Genomic DNA, 14221 nt, shown 5'->3' with positions numbered 1-14221 from the left:
GTGCATTGTGTGAGGGTAGGCACAGCCCTTTCAGGTGTAAGTGACTACTCCTCCCTCTACTCTAGCCCAGATGGCCCATCATAATAAGCTCCCTTTGTGTCACTGTTTAGAGGAGATGCACAAGCAGCCCAACTGTCAAACTGACCCATACGGGGAATCCACAAACGGGCAGAGTCACAGAACGGTTTAAGCAAGAAATTGACCACTCTCTAAAAGTGGTATTTTCAAACACACAATCTAAAAACCAACTTCACTAACAGATATATTTTTAAATTGTGAGTCCAGAGACCCCAAACTCCTCATTTCTGTCTGCTCTCAAAGGGAAACTATACTTCAAGAATATTTAAAGGCAGCACCCAATTTAACCAGTGAAAGCCAAATTTGGCAGTATTTCACTGTTAGGATATGTAAAACCCATCAGTACATGTACCAACTTTAACATACACTGCACCCTGCCCAAGGGGCTACCTAAGGCCTACCTTAGGGGTGCCTTACATGTATAAAAAGAGAAGGTTAAGGCCTTGCATAGTCGAGCTGGCAGTTTAAACCTGTACACACTGACTCAGTGGTGGGTCTGAGCCATGTTTACAGGGCTACTTGTGGGTGGCACACAGTGCTGCAGGTCCACTAGTAGCATTTGAATTTACAGGCCCTGGGCACCTATGGTGTACTTTACTAGGGAAATACCAGTAAACCAGATATACCAATCATGGATAAACCAATCACCAGTACAATTTACGTAGGGAGCACTTGCACTTTAGCACTGACTAGCAGTGGTAAAGTGTGCAGAGACAATAAACCAGCAAAAACAGAGTCCAGTATACCATAAAAACAGGAGGTCAGAAGGCAAAAAGACAGGGGAGACACACCAAAAGCTGCCAGGTCTAACAGAGTTGTTTAATTTGGAACATCGTTCCTTATGTAGTGAATATATGCATTCATTTATTTTTGGATTTATAACCATGTATGCTTTGTTGATAAGCTTACACAAATGTGAATGCCCTGAACCAATTTACGTATGTATACTAGAGCAGTGCAGTTTGCTTTTGGTCAAATTAGATTTAAAATCCTTAACTGGTATGTAGTTTTCTTAACTTTATTTGTTAAGATGATATATTAAGTCTTTTTCTTGAGTATTCCAATAGGTAGGACGTACGCTGTAAATTCTCAGCTCTCTAGAAAGGTATGAATTTAGTTATTTTTCAAACGGAGTATGTAACATTGTGCGTGTCACTAATTAAAATTTGTGTTCCTAATAGGAGCAAGAATTCTGTCAAAAGCAGCAGCAGGAGTTGGATGGGTCATTAAAGAAGATCATTTATCAGCAAAAGAACAAGGTGGCCAATATTGAGCGGGACTGCTTAAATAACAAACAACAACTAATGAGAGGTATTTAAATAAATCAAAGCACATTTATGAGGCTCACATTCAGTGTCAGTTTAGGTGACTCTTTTTCTGCTGCATTCTGTAAGAATTAAAGTGCAATCCTATTGCTATCAAACCTGTTGGATTCTTCCACTAAACATTGTTTTGGTTGTATTCATATCCTTATAATATTACCTTTGATTAGAGCAATTGAAATGTATGTGTTGTTGCTTTTGCTAAATGATAATTTAATTAATAGTCTTATCAAATAATGATTGAAAAAAAACTCTAAATTAACTTAGTGTTTCAGCAGTCTTGTATATCACGGGAGAGTTTAAAATGTCATTGCTACTCAGACCAGAAGTTATTTTAATAAAGAAAATTCCAGATCCTGGAAAAGATAAGTGTTTATAAGAAAAAACATGCAGCAAAGGTCTAAAGATAGGCTTCCACTTTTCACATAACCTTTGATAGTTCTTATACATATAGCCCATAGAATTTCTAATAGGAATGTTTGAAATAAGAAGAAAGGGCAGATAGGGAAGATTCCAAGCAGCTCCCTCACAAGGAAAAGCTGACTATCTAAAGATAATCATAATCATTTTACATCTTCAGTCTCTGCTTAGCTGTGCAACCCCTTACATGTATTTCCATATTCATCCAATTTTCCCTCCTTCCTCTTTTTACCACACTGCTTTTACTTTTCTCTCTCATTTGCTGTCATTCTCAGTCTCTCCTCTTCTCTGTTTGTGTGCCAATACCACCCTTTGCGAACTTGACACCATCAAAGGTCTCCCTTTACTTGACTGGGTCTATAAATGTACTGTTCCAGTTAGCTACTGATTTTGTAATTACTGTGTAAACCCTCTCTCCTACACTAACTTATACATACTTTACAGATCTTCTGACACCCACACTTTTCTTACTCTCGTCATATAACTGTTCTGTTTTTCTCCTCAGCATACACTCATTCCAGTCAAACTTCCAGGCCCTATACATTCACCCAAGACAGCATTCCCCATAATGCCTTCACTAGGTACCGGTCCTGTGGTTCCATGTGATGATTGGTTGATAGGACAACACTAAGCTCTTTCAGACATCTTTGTCAGCTACCTCCTTCTCTAATTTCCCATACAAATGCAGTCATTGAACATTCTAGACAAAGTTTTCAATATTCCACTTGTCTTAAGATGAGATAGGGGAGAAAATGCATGTACAATATGTTTCCCACCAGATGTTCTTTAGTCTCCTTTGAGACCATCTGCACTTCTTTGTAACAAATGTCATCACAGCAGCTACTGATATTTCTTGGACAATCTTGCATTCTGGCTACTTAAAGAAATGATCTTTCAGGACCACGACAAATTGAGGATGACTGGTGCTGCCATGAAGTTGAGTCATACTGTACAATCCTGCTGCACACACAGTTGTCACTGTTTACACTTTCTCTACCTACATTTGCTCAACTTTTAAATCCACAATTGCACACATCTAATCTTCACTGATTCTCTTTTTTTGGCTATATAAATACCCTTGTCCTCAAATCAGCCTTCTCTGGCAGTGTTCTCTGCAAATCCAACAGGATCACTCTGTCCCCACCCCCTGCATATAATGCCATTATTTGATGACAGTTTGTTTCGTCTTTTACATCACAATCTGCTTCTTTACTTGATGTGGCCTCCAAAAAAGCTATCCCCTTTCTTGGTGATGACAATTATATTATGTACTGTTCTTTCTGAATCCTATGCCCTCCTTATGGTCCCCTTTATAGTCTTTTTCAGAATTATTTTCCCCTTCAAGGATTTTTGAAACATTTGTGACACATTAGTATAAGCCTAGACCCCTGGAAGACAATCAGCTGATGTGCATTCCACTGTGGGGTATGCTATGACCGAACAGGGACCCTCACTAAGATCTCCTTGCCACCAGTTTAATGAGGTAAACTCCAGATGTAAGCTAATGAAACACATGATGATATAGTTATACAGAAATGATACAACGAAGATCCCATAACCAATGGAACCAGAGATGTGCACAATCTATATCTCACATAAATAAATTCATAGAATTTGTGACAACAGCACAACTATACCAACAAAATAAGAAAGATTGGACAGAGAACATCATCAGCAGGTGGCAACCATAAAAAATGGAAGCGCACTGTACACCACTGTGATTTCACAGCAGTGCAATCCAGGTATACCACTGTATGACGACCGAGCATGGTACATGACTTTTCCTTAATCCCTCCTTTTGTTTAAAGACCATTTTATGCACCCCCTACAAAATTCTTTGCTGCTGCCCCGCCTCCATCACACACTGCCATTTTGTAGTGCGGTAAATGCTCTACGCTTTACTGTAAAAAGAGGACTTAAAGAGGAGTGAGCAGTGTGCTTTGTATGATTGTGAGGAAGGTGGAGGAAATGTGGCTGGAAATCATGTGCATGTTCTGTGATGTGTGCGTCCTGCGGGACTCTCCTCAAAACTTGTTTGTTGCGCTATAATTTATTGATATGTTCACCTCCAAATACTTGGTGTTTTATTGTTCATAAGATCTGAATCTGAGTTGCAATTCTTCGGTGAGAAACAGAATATTTGGTGGCTGGCCATCCAAAGCGAGGGATATTTGTGGGAACGTGCCTCTTGTGCCTGATTGTCCGCTAGACAGAATATGAGTGGGTTTATAAAAGTCCAGATTTGTATTTCTGTTTGACGAAACATAGCCACCATTTGACTCCCACACCTATAAAAAGAAAGCCTATTTTACTTTTAAGTAAGTGAGAGGCAAAGACAATGCAGCATTAGAAAAATGATATGCATGTCAATATTCTCCAACACATATGCCACCTTCTAAATTTCCCCTTCTCCTAGACATAGCCCCTCTCTTTGCCCTCAGTCAAACTGAGTCCCAGTTGCACGATGACAGGCTCCTTTGGCTAGCCACTCGATTCTGCAGGTTGAACTATTTTGTCTGCTTTTTTGTCGCCTAAACAACTTGCTATGTATTTTTGTAAAACCTGCCCTGTGTACTTTGCCTTTAACTGTGCTGCTGACCTGACTTGAGGCAACTCTGTCTATCCTTAGAAAATCCCCCCTCAATTTTCATCTTGCAGTTAACTCCTGTTGAAGAGAATGGCTGTTATTTTCTTGTTACATTTACTTATTTTGAGTGGGTAAGTTTGACACTTAATTTTGTAGGTGAAAAGCTCAGTTATTAACTACTGATTACTTTTTATTATCTGAGAATGGCGAACTTGATGACAGTTGAAATCACTCTGCTTCAGCTTTCCAGGCTCTCATTCTTTCAGACAAATTGTGTTGTTATGTCTTCCTTCATAACAATGTATGTTACTGATTTCTCAGAAAATATTTGAAACACCGAACACCTTCAGTTATTGTTATTGGCGGATGTAGATAGATAGCCCTCATTAATACATGACTTCATCAGATTGTTTGGGGCAGGGTTTGCTATGTGCCACGAATAGCAAAACAAAACATGATGGAATATTTTATATTAATAAGGGGTATGCACATTTTCACCCAACTAAGGAATAGCATGAGTAATCAAAGGGAACGCTCAGAGGTACATCCACCAGGACATAGCTGAACAGTAACAATGTTACCACCCGTCAATACAGTTGGAAAACACTGAGCATACTTTTATCACACACATGTGTAAAAAGTTTGCACCCCATTTCTTTCCTTTTGGTGAGTCACAATCATTTAAACGCTATAAAAAGTGCCTCATGAAGTATAAACGGAAAAAGAGACCCAGAACAATGGTCACACCCCTTCCAATGTTTTCCCTGCTGGGGCCTTCTTTTGCACGCTTTCTCCTTCTGCACACATTTCCTTCAGTGCATTCCTTGCTGGAAATCTGTTTTCTTTACCTCACTACGACCCTGGCTTTCACCTCTTTAGCCTTGCGCTATATCAAGATAGAGCAACATTCATTGTTCCACCGAGTGTAGAGAAATAATGCTTCCGCGTAAATCATACGGCCTCATAATGCACATCTTACCCTTGTGGAGAAATCCAGGGTTTCCCTTTGAGATAAGATTCCCTCACTTCTGATTTCCAGTTGTTGGTTGAGAAAGACAGGTTTGCTGCTCCTGGCACCCTGGCTGAGAAACAGATACAATAGGAATTGGCATATTACGTTGATGTTCCAGATAGGCAAAATGTACTCCTAAACTGTCACCTGTCCCTTTGGAGTACAAAGGGCATTTTGGGTATCTTTTGAATTCTGAGGTTTCTTTTTGAAACACTAATGTGTAGATTCCATCTATTCTATGGCTGCATACGAAAAAGGGTTTCTGAAACAATAGTTCTCTATTTGTATTAATGCACTACTGCGACCCACGACGACGTATTGGCACAATTAAGTGAACAATTAAATATTCGAGTCAATAAAGGGGAAATATGGTGCTGCAGTCTCATCATTGTGGAGAAAAGCTGCTCCACATTCTATCCAGAAACCGAGTGCAAATGAGATGCATCCACCTAAGTAAAACAAATAATGCAGCTTGGTGAGGCAGAAAAGAAGTCCTCTCGTGTGAGAAAATTAAATAGTCTAAGAAAAAAGCAAGGGCATGCAAGAAAACTTCCAAAAGCTCTCCCTCCACCTCTCCAAATCTTCCCTAAAAAACCTGGGATAAGGCATGGCATGGGATCCCAGAGAAGAAACTCGAACAAAATAAAATAAAGTATGCAGCACAAAGACGGGATACTGACAGGCCCATAGCCAGAAGTAATAGTTTTGGGGGCCCTGGCCCCAAACGAAAACTATACCTTAAAAGTGGCCTTCAGGTGAACAGAGAAGTGGGTACCCCTACAATAGCTTTAAAATATATATATATATATATATATATATATATATATATACACTGAGGTTTTAAATAGCTAAATATAATCGGCAGTAGTTTTTAAAGAATTCTATCTTGATAGCTATTTGTGATAAGTAAATTAAAATTATGCCTTTTAAAGAAAGTGAGAAAGGAATAGAGGGGGCCTTTCAGGACGTGTGTGAAATGGTGCATTCAAAGAACGTTTTGACAATACTATTTTTTAATAGAACATGAATGCAAGCATACATGGGGTTGTGTATTTTCCATCAAGGCACCGTTCAGGAAATGTGTGTTAAATGCTGCATTTGCAGGCACATGTTAATAACAATTATTGATAATAACATAATTAGTTTTAAAGGTAGTTCTAAACACATTATCACATGTGAGAGTACAGAGACGATGTATACAACAGTGTGTTCCCACTGTCTGTCACACTGTACTAATTGAGTCTGGCTTCTGCAGGAGAGATCTTAGTGAAACCGTGAGCAGAACAGAAAGACAAGGTGAGCATAGGCTGTTCGGGGAACATGGGCACAACCCCGCAAGCAAGTTTGGCAATGTGCCCACTTCCATTAGTCAAAAGGAACTAGAACTAACCAGGCTGCTGCTCATCCATCATTCCACATCATTGGATCAGTGCTTCGATTGTGTCGAAGATTCGAGGTGATAGGCACCCTCACTATTTTTGAGGCCCCAGACTTAGTTTTCTCCATCAGACCTTCATCCATACTAAAAAAACAAGGAGAGTTATCAAATCTGGAAGATGTTTAGGGAAACAGCGACAAAAGGGTGTAGCATGGTTGAAAAATAGCCTGTAAGAGTAAAACAGATGACAGTAAATGTACAGTGGTAGGAGAGTGACGAGTGGAATCAGAATTCAGCAGCCTTTGGTTTTCGGCAGGAGAGTTTTCGGTAAAATGCTAAGACAGTCTCTTAAGAATCTCTGCCGCCCTGCCCCCTCCCCCCCCAAACACACACACACATATCTTGCAGATGAAATACATTTTTCATTCTAAACTGCTAGCAGGGAGTGGCAGTGATACAATTTGGGGGCAGACCCTCACTCTGTTGTTGTCTCTTTCTTTTGCTGAATGCTTCTGCATTGGCTGGGCAGGTGGCAGACATTGCAATATAAATGATGATGAAGGCTTAAACAATAAAAAAGGAAGAGTCTGTGTTCTCCCTAAAGTGCAACAGCCTTAGCCTGATTGTAGCTCCTTTCTTTACTGTGACATCAGTACGCATATGACATGCTTGCAGCGCTGTAAACTGTAAATCTACATTCAAGGAATGTACATTGACTGAGACAGACTTCTGGTTAATTCTGGGAGGGCTGAAGAACTTATTTGGACGCTGAAAGTCTGCTTTATTGTCTCAAGAATAAAACTTGGGAAGTATTGCTGACGAATAGCAGTTGCGAATGTTATGCCCTTTGGTGCTAAAGTATCCTCTGCATGATTAGAGAGGTGTACCCCTTTCCTGAGTACCAACTCTACTGTTGTCTGGTTCATTAATGCTGATATTTGTTGTCATAAGCAAACACAGTCATGCTTGTGCGCCATGACATATGTCTACCTCACGGATTGAGGTCTTATTGGACTGGGAGGGGTGCCCAAAGCTCTACCCTCATAGTGTTGGAAAACTACTGCCTTCACCAGTAGCTGAGCAGCACAAGCACCGAGGCAGCAGCATATAGTGGAGTGATCAGTATTAGTGAACAGGACCTTTTTACCCTGTGTCAATGGAGTGAGACCTGCAAGCTCACTTGCCTTTTTAAAAGTTCAGCTGCTGTGTGTTTAACTCACACTTGGCCGAAATCCGGTAGGTGTGGAGTGCTGTAATATGCAGGAGTAGTAACTCTGCAATAGTTTCATGTGTGCCTGGGAAGAATACAGTAATAGGATGGAGCAGTACTGTGCAGTAAAAGGTTCTGGCCAACCCTATATGCTGACCTCCCAACTTGAGCGAAAAGCTCACCATGTGAGGAGGGGGCAGGGCCTAGGAGGGAGCCGGGCCTCATACCGAGATGTACCTAAGAGGCACTTTTGGGTGTAACCTCTCCCCTCCCCCCCACCCCCCACCAAAATCTGGAAAAGTCAAAAGGGAACTCTTGAGTACGGCCTCATAGTTTGCATTCCCTGATGTAGCCACCAGTGAATATGGAATAACCCTGAACATGTTACATGAAAGAGGGTGGGACAAGGACTCACCTGACCTCAACGGGGACTGTGTTGTTGCATTTGAATGTCACCTCTTTGCATGTGCAGAGATAGAAATAAAATATTACTTTTTCTTATAAAGGCAAGTATTTAGCTGGACATTAAATTATTGTTCCCACTGTTGGCATTTTGAGTCATGAATCTATGTCTGCCTCTCCCCCCTCCTTCTGAGGGAGGCTTGCCTGCTCAAACCACAGTTACAACTGGGAGTCAAGAGTAGAAGGGGTGCTTGGTCCAGTAAGGAGGGATCCATAGTAAGTCGGGCCCCAGTACATCAGGAGTAAAAGGCCTAAACCTCCACGGTTGGACCCAGTAGCCTCTGTGGTCCTCCAAAAAGTGTTGTGAGTTAATGAATGTTAAAAAAACACATTGCTTAGATGGGACCATAGATTTGTTTGTACTTATGCCCCTGGTCCAAGTGTCCATGGGCTTCAAGTTTATATCACAAACCTAGTCTTTGTCTCCATGCATTAATGTCTCTATGTCCTCATGTCCCAGTGCCAGTGACCTTGTGACTTTTTCAGTGGCCTTCTCAGTGACAGTGTGTTTTTATCCCCATGCTCCAATGTAAGAGTTGTTGTGTGACTCTCAGTGTCAATCACAAGCTCCAAATATCAGTGTCCCCACATCATTGTCCAAATGGCGGAGGACAACCCACACACACCCTACTCTGATTCTGTAGACACCTGGAGATCATCCTCGTTGGACCAGGGTACCAATTAAAGCATTCAATCCCAGACATGATAAACCCTCGGCCCTCTGGTACACTGAAGAACTAAAAACACAAAAAAGACTGCACAAGACTCGAAAGATTATTGCGAAAAAGCTACAAACCATATTTGGAATAAATACACCCTGCCCATTTACATCTCTAATCTAAACACACCAGGAAATCAAAGGCAGAGTACTTTCAAAAATAGATTTTAGAATCTAAAAACCACACAGGGGTATTTTCTTTTTAGAAGATAGAAAGTCTCCCACACTAGCACAGTTTTTATGCAGCCGTTATCTTTCTTTTTTTCCCACAGAAATATCTTGACCTGATGATGAACATCCCTAAGGCTCTAGAGTCTGAACCTGTTGAGGTTAAAACCCCTCCCTGTTCACAAAGCTCCTTGAGACACTGTTAACACAATTAGTGAATCAGAATCATTTAAAAATGTTAACAAAATTGTCTCTTCTTTCCTTATGAATGCTCGTCCACTACAACAATTTAAGAAAGTCACCTAGCTCTGTCGTCCTGCCATATCTGAAGCAAACCTGCAATTGTTTGTTCCTCTTGGGTATAGTACGAGTCAAATGGAATGTAGTAATTGCTTCACCTCTTCTAAAGAAGCCTTCTTCAGACCCCGAAATCTTCAACAACTATCAGCCAATTTCACTTCTGCCTTTGTTTGCCAAAATGACTGAGAGATAGAGGTCCGTAACTAGCTCATTAGTCACCTGAAATCCTACAAGTTATTGCACAAAGTTCAACTGGGGGTTTTCACAAAGAGCAGTCCTTGCCAAAGCCTCTAAAGCATCACACACCTTAAATGGAAATGGGAGTGGTGGCTATGATTTTACTAGATCTATCTGCAGCCTTGATATTATCTCCTACTCCATTTTACTCCACAAACTTGAGACAGCCAGAATCGCAACCTTGGCCTGGTTACGTCCTTTTTACAGGGCTAGACCCAATTACTTGTTCTTTCTGGTGCTCCCCAGGGCACTGTGTTAAGCCCCACACTCTCTAACTTGTGTATGGCTCTTCTGGCTAATCTCATAGAATCCTTTATACTGATCAGATATAATTTATCCTCAAGTTACAAGAAAACCCAGAAGAAACTGCTCTTAATTTTAGGATCCCTCCCCTTGGCATTGCCAAACAGATGAGCACGAACTCCCTTGTGTTAAATTGCAACAAGGCTGAATCAGTCATCTTGGTAATAAAAAAGAGTTGGCCTCCAAACAGGTCACTCCCTCTCTCCGCGTGTAATTTTGGGATGATTGTCGTTTCAGCATTAACTTTTCCCACCCTTTTACCAAGCTGTGTTCCACAGGTTTCTGCCTTTTAGGAATCATTAAAAATCTTTCCTTTCATTCTAACACTGGCAAGGTATGATCTTATCTTAATTTTCACAAGGATGGATTTTTGCGTACTGTTAGTGGGATTACCAAAACACCTGTTACATAAAATCCAGATCTTACAAACCACAGCAGCCTGTTTAGTCCTGGGCGTCAAGAACTCTCCTCCCCTTTATCATGCAAGCTAAAAACACTTCACTGACTCCTGGTTCAGATAAGGTGTACGTTCAAGGCCTTATCTTTATCCCACAAATGTATATACAATGTAAAACAAAGTTCCTACTTATGCCTTCTGTTTTCATCTGGTTCTGGCCATCTCACCCTCTTAGGAAACAAAATGGCTTCCTGGGTAAGACACGCTGTTTCAGAAACTCTAGAATAGGGGGGGCACTCTTTAGCACTGATTACATCTAAAGTAGATAATGGTTTACCATGCAACTTATGCATCCACAGCGATCAATCCTTTTCAGACACCAATTAAAAACTACTGAATCTAGTTGGCTTCCGTCATGCCACTGTGGCAGTAATCCCTTGCAGCGTTGCAGTGCCCAGTTTTAGTATCAATGCCTGCATTCCTACGTTACTGTCTCCATGTCAGTGCCTGTGTCCTCATGTAACTGTACCAGTGCCAGTGACCCTTGTCTGGAACCACAGATCAGTACCTCATTATTGTGTCCCTCCAGTGAGTGTTCTGTTGTATCCCAGCATCAGTATTTTAGTGTGAGTATCCTAATATCCCTGTTTCAATCTCACAGTATCACTGCCCTACCCCTTCCATTGTCCTAGTATTGATGGTTGTGCTTCTGTCAGCTTTCTCATGTCACATCCTGTGTCTGTGTTCCAGTGACTGTATTATTCTATCAATGTTACATGCAATGGGGTCAATAGTGCCCCCACGTCAGTTGTTCCCAGTCATTGTTGATGCCTCTACGTCTGTGACTTTGTGTCAAGTTTGTGACCTGGGTCATTGTTCCACTTACACTGTCACAGGTCAAAATCCCCATGTCAGTGTTGGTGTCTCTGTGTCAGTTTTCTAGTATCTGTGCCCCAGTGTCATTGCCTTCATGTTAGTGTCTTTGGCCGGCTCCTGTCCGTATATACATGTCAGTTCACTAATGTCTTGTCCTGCCAGTCAGAGTTCCTATGTTGTGAACTGGTATAATGTGCCCAAATGTGTACATCCTTGTGCCCTAGAGTCCCCGTGTCAGTGTCTCAGTGAAACTCCCCCATACTACTGTCCCAGCATTAGTGACTGTGCTCTATGTCAGCACTCCAGAATCACTTTTCCTATGGCAGTATTGGTGCTCTTTTTTTGTGTCTCCTGTCCAAATACCGGAGTGTTAAGGTTAATTTGCCTGTGACATTATCATATAGCCAATAGCCATTTGTGTTAGTGTCCCCTTGTTAGACTCCTAGTGTCAGTCTACTTTTGTCATGTCAGTGTCCCTATGTCAATGTTGTGACTCCTGTGGCAGGGAGCAAGTGACACTGTTATTGTGCACTTGTTAGGGGCCTTCTGTAATTGTTGGTACCTCTGAGTCAGTTTTCTAGTGTTGATGTGTGCCTCCCCACCAGCCCCGAGTCAGACACTTTCAATAAGACAGTTTTTTTTAAGCTAACTACTCAGAAAGGGTACACCAGGGTTTGCATCTGTGATGTGGTCCTTTATTACCATTCATGATTCTGGTGACATTTACAAGCCACTGAGCCGTTAGCCTTGTGGTTTATGATGTACCAGAACTGCTTGATACCTGAAAACACGTGCCAAATATGTATATATGTGTGTGTGTGTGTGAGTGTGTATAGATTTGTTCGATGGCATGTGTAGCTACAGATACACATGCTATGCATACGTCTGCCATCTAGTGTTGGGCTCTAGTGTTACAAGTTGTTTTTCTTAGAAGAAGTGTTTTCGAGTCACGGGATCGAATGTCTCCTCCTCTTTGGCTCCATTGCGCATGGGCATCTACTCCATGTCAGATGTACACTGGGTAACTGACATTTTCCATATATATATATATATATATATATATATATATATATATATATGTTCGATGGCATGTGTAGCTGCAGATACACATGCTGTGCATTATCCTGCCATCTAGTGTTGGGCTCGGAGTGTTACAAGTTGTTTTTCTTCGAAGAAGTCTTTTCGAGTCACGAGACCGAGGGACTCCTCCCTTTCGGCTCCATTGCGCATGGGCGTCAACTCCATCTTAGATTGTTTTCTTTCCGCCATCGGGTTCGGACGTGTTCCTCTTCGCTCCGTATTTCGAATCTGGAAAGTTAGTTAATCATCGAAAATTCGACGGTATTGTTCGCACTCGGTACCGGTTTAGTGTTAGGACATCGACACCGATTGAAGAAGCGCTCCGGCGGCCGGGGGCCTCCACTCTTCAGCGGGACCTGGTGGGCCCGACTGCGTCCACCGTCCAAACTCATGGACCGGACCCCCTTCCGCTTCTGCCCGAATTGCCACAGCAAGTATCCATATACGGACCAACACTTGGTCTGTAACCTGTGTCTATCACCGGAACACAGGGAGGATACCTGAGAGGCCTGCCAGGCTTTTCGATCGAAAAAGACCCTACGCGATCGAAGAGCTAGAAGACTTCAGATGGCGTCGACACCGGCCGAACAGATCGACGTCGAGGAGGAGGAGAGAGTCTCCACACAAGAATCGGACTCGGACGACTCCGAAAGTGAGCTACCGACGGCACAAGAAAAAACTGTGAGTAAAACTGCCCCGGCCAAGACTCACTCCAAAATCATAAAGGCCAAGGGGATGTCACCGCCAACAGGCCATGGCTTAACCCGAAAACACGGTGACCAACCATTGGCACCGAAAAAGGCCTCCCAAGAGCCGAAGACATCCGACTCCGGTCGAGAAACCAGCTCCGAACCATCTCGGCACCGAGAATTCGATACACCCAAAGTAAAAAAGGTTTCCTCAGAGCCAAAAAAGACAGTTCCGAAACCTTCGGTGTCGAAAAAGGCAGTCTCAGAGCCGAAAACAGGCTCCTACACAGAAGAGCACGGACTTTCCACTCAAATGCAAGAGCACAGATTTGAGCAGGAATTAAGTATGGGAGAGCCAGACCATACTCAAAGGAGGCTGCACATCCAGAAAGAGACTGGTAAAATTCAAACTCTTCCTCCAATAAAAATAAAAAGAAAGCCAGCATTTCAGGAGTCGGAAATGCAGCCAAAGGCAAAGGTGGCAAGAGACAGTACACCACCAGCAAGGTTTTTGCCACAGCCTTCTCCACTGCACTCACCACAGCTGTCCCCGGTAGCAACACCCCCAATGCAGTCTCCAACACACACAGGGATGACACCGGATGACCCGGATGCATGGGACTTATATGATGCACCGGTCTCAGACAGGTCCTTGAAGAGTTTAGTATGGAATGGTCTGTCATTGTATAGAATGTTATGACATGTTATTGTATAGTATAGTATGATATGGTATGACATGTCATTGTATGGTATGGCCTTTTTATGGTATTGTAGGGCATGTCATATAGTGTGGTATGGTATGGTGTGTGTGTATATATAGTATGTTCTGGCTTGTCACTGTATTGTATGTTATAGTCTGGCATTGTATGATATAGTATAGTATGTTAAGGCCTGTCGTATAGTTTTAGTATGTTTTGGTATGGTATGGGATGGTATGTCATAGTATAATAGAGTATATTTTGGAATGACCTGACATTTTATAAT

At 42.0% G+C, this 14221-nt stretch overlaps 1 pseudogene; it reads left to right on the top strand.

Annotated features, from left to right (window-relative positions):
* LOC138301708 (STE20-like serine/threonine-protein kinase) overlaps nt 1–14221 on the top strand; it is a 207081-nt pseudogene that overhangs the window by 98587 nt on the left and 94273 nt on the right.

The sequence above is a fragment of the Pleurodeles waltl genome, chromosome 6 (assembly GCF_031143425.1).
Source record: "Pleurodeles waltl isolate 20211129_DDA chromosome 6, aPleWal1.hap1.20221129, whole genome shotgun sequence".
NCBI classification, from domain to species: Eukaryota; Metazoa; Chordata; class Amphibia; order Caudata; family Salamandridae; genus Pleurodeles; species Pleurodeles waltl.
This window is presented reverse-complemented; position numbering and strand designations above follow the sequence as displayed.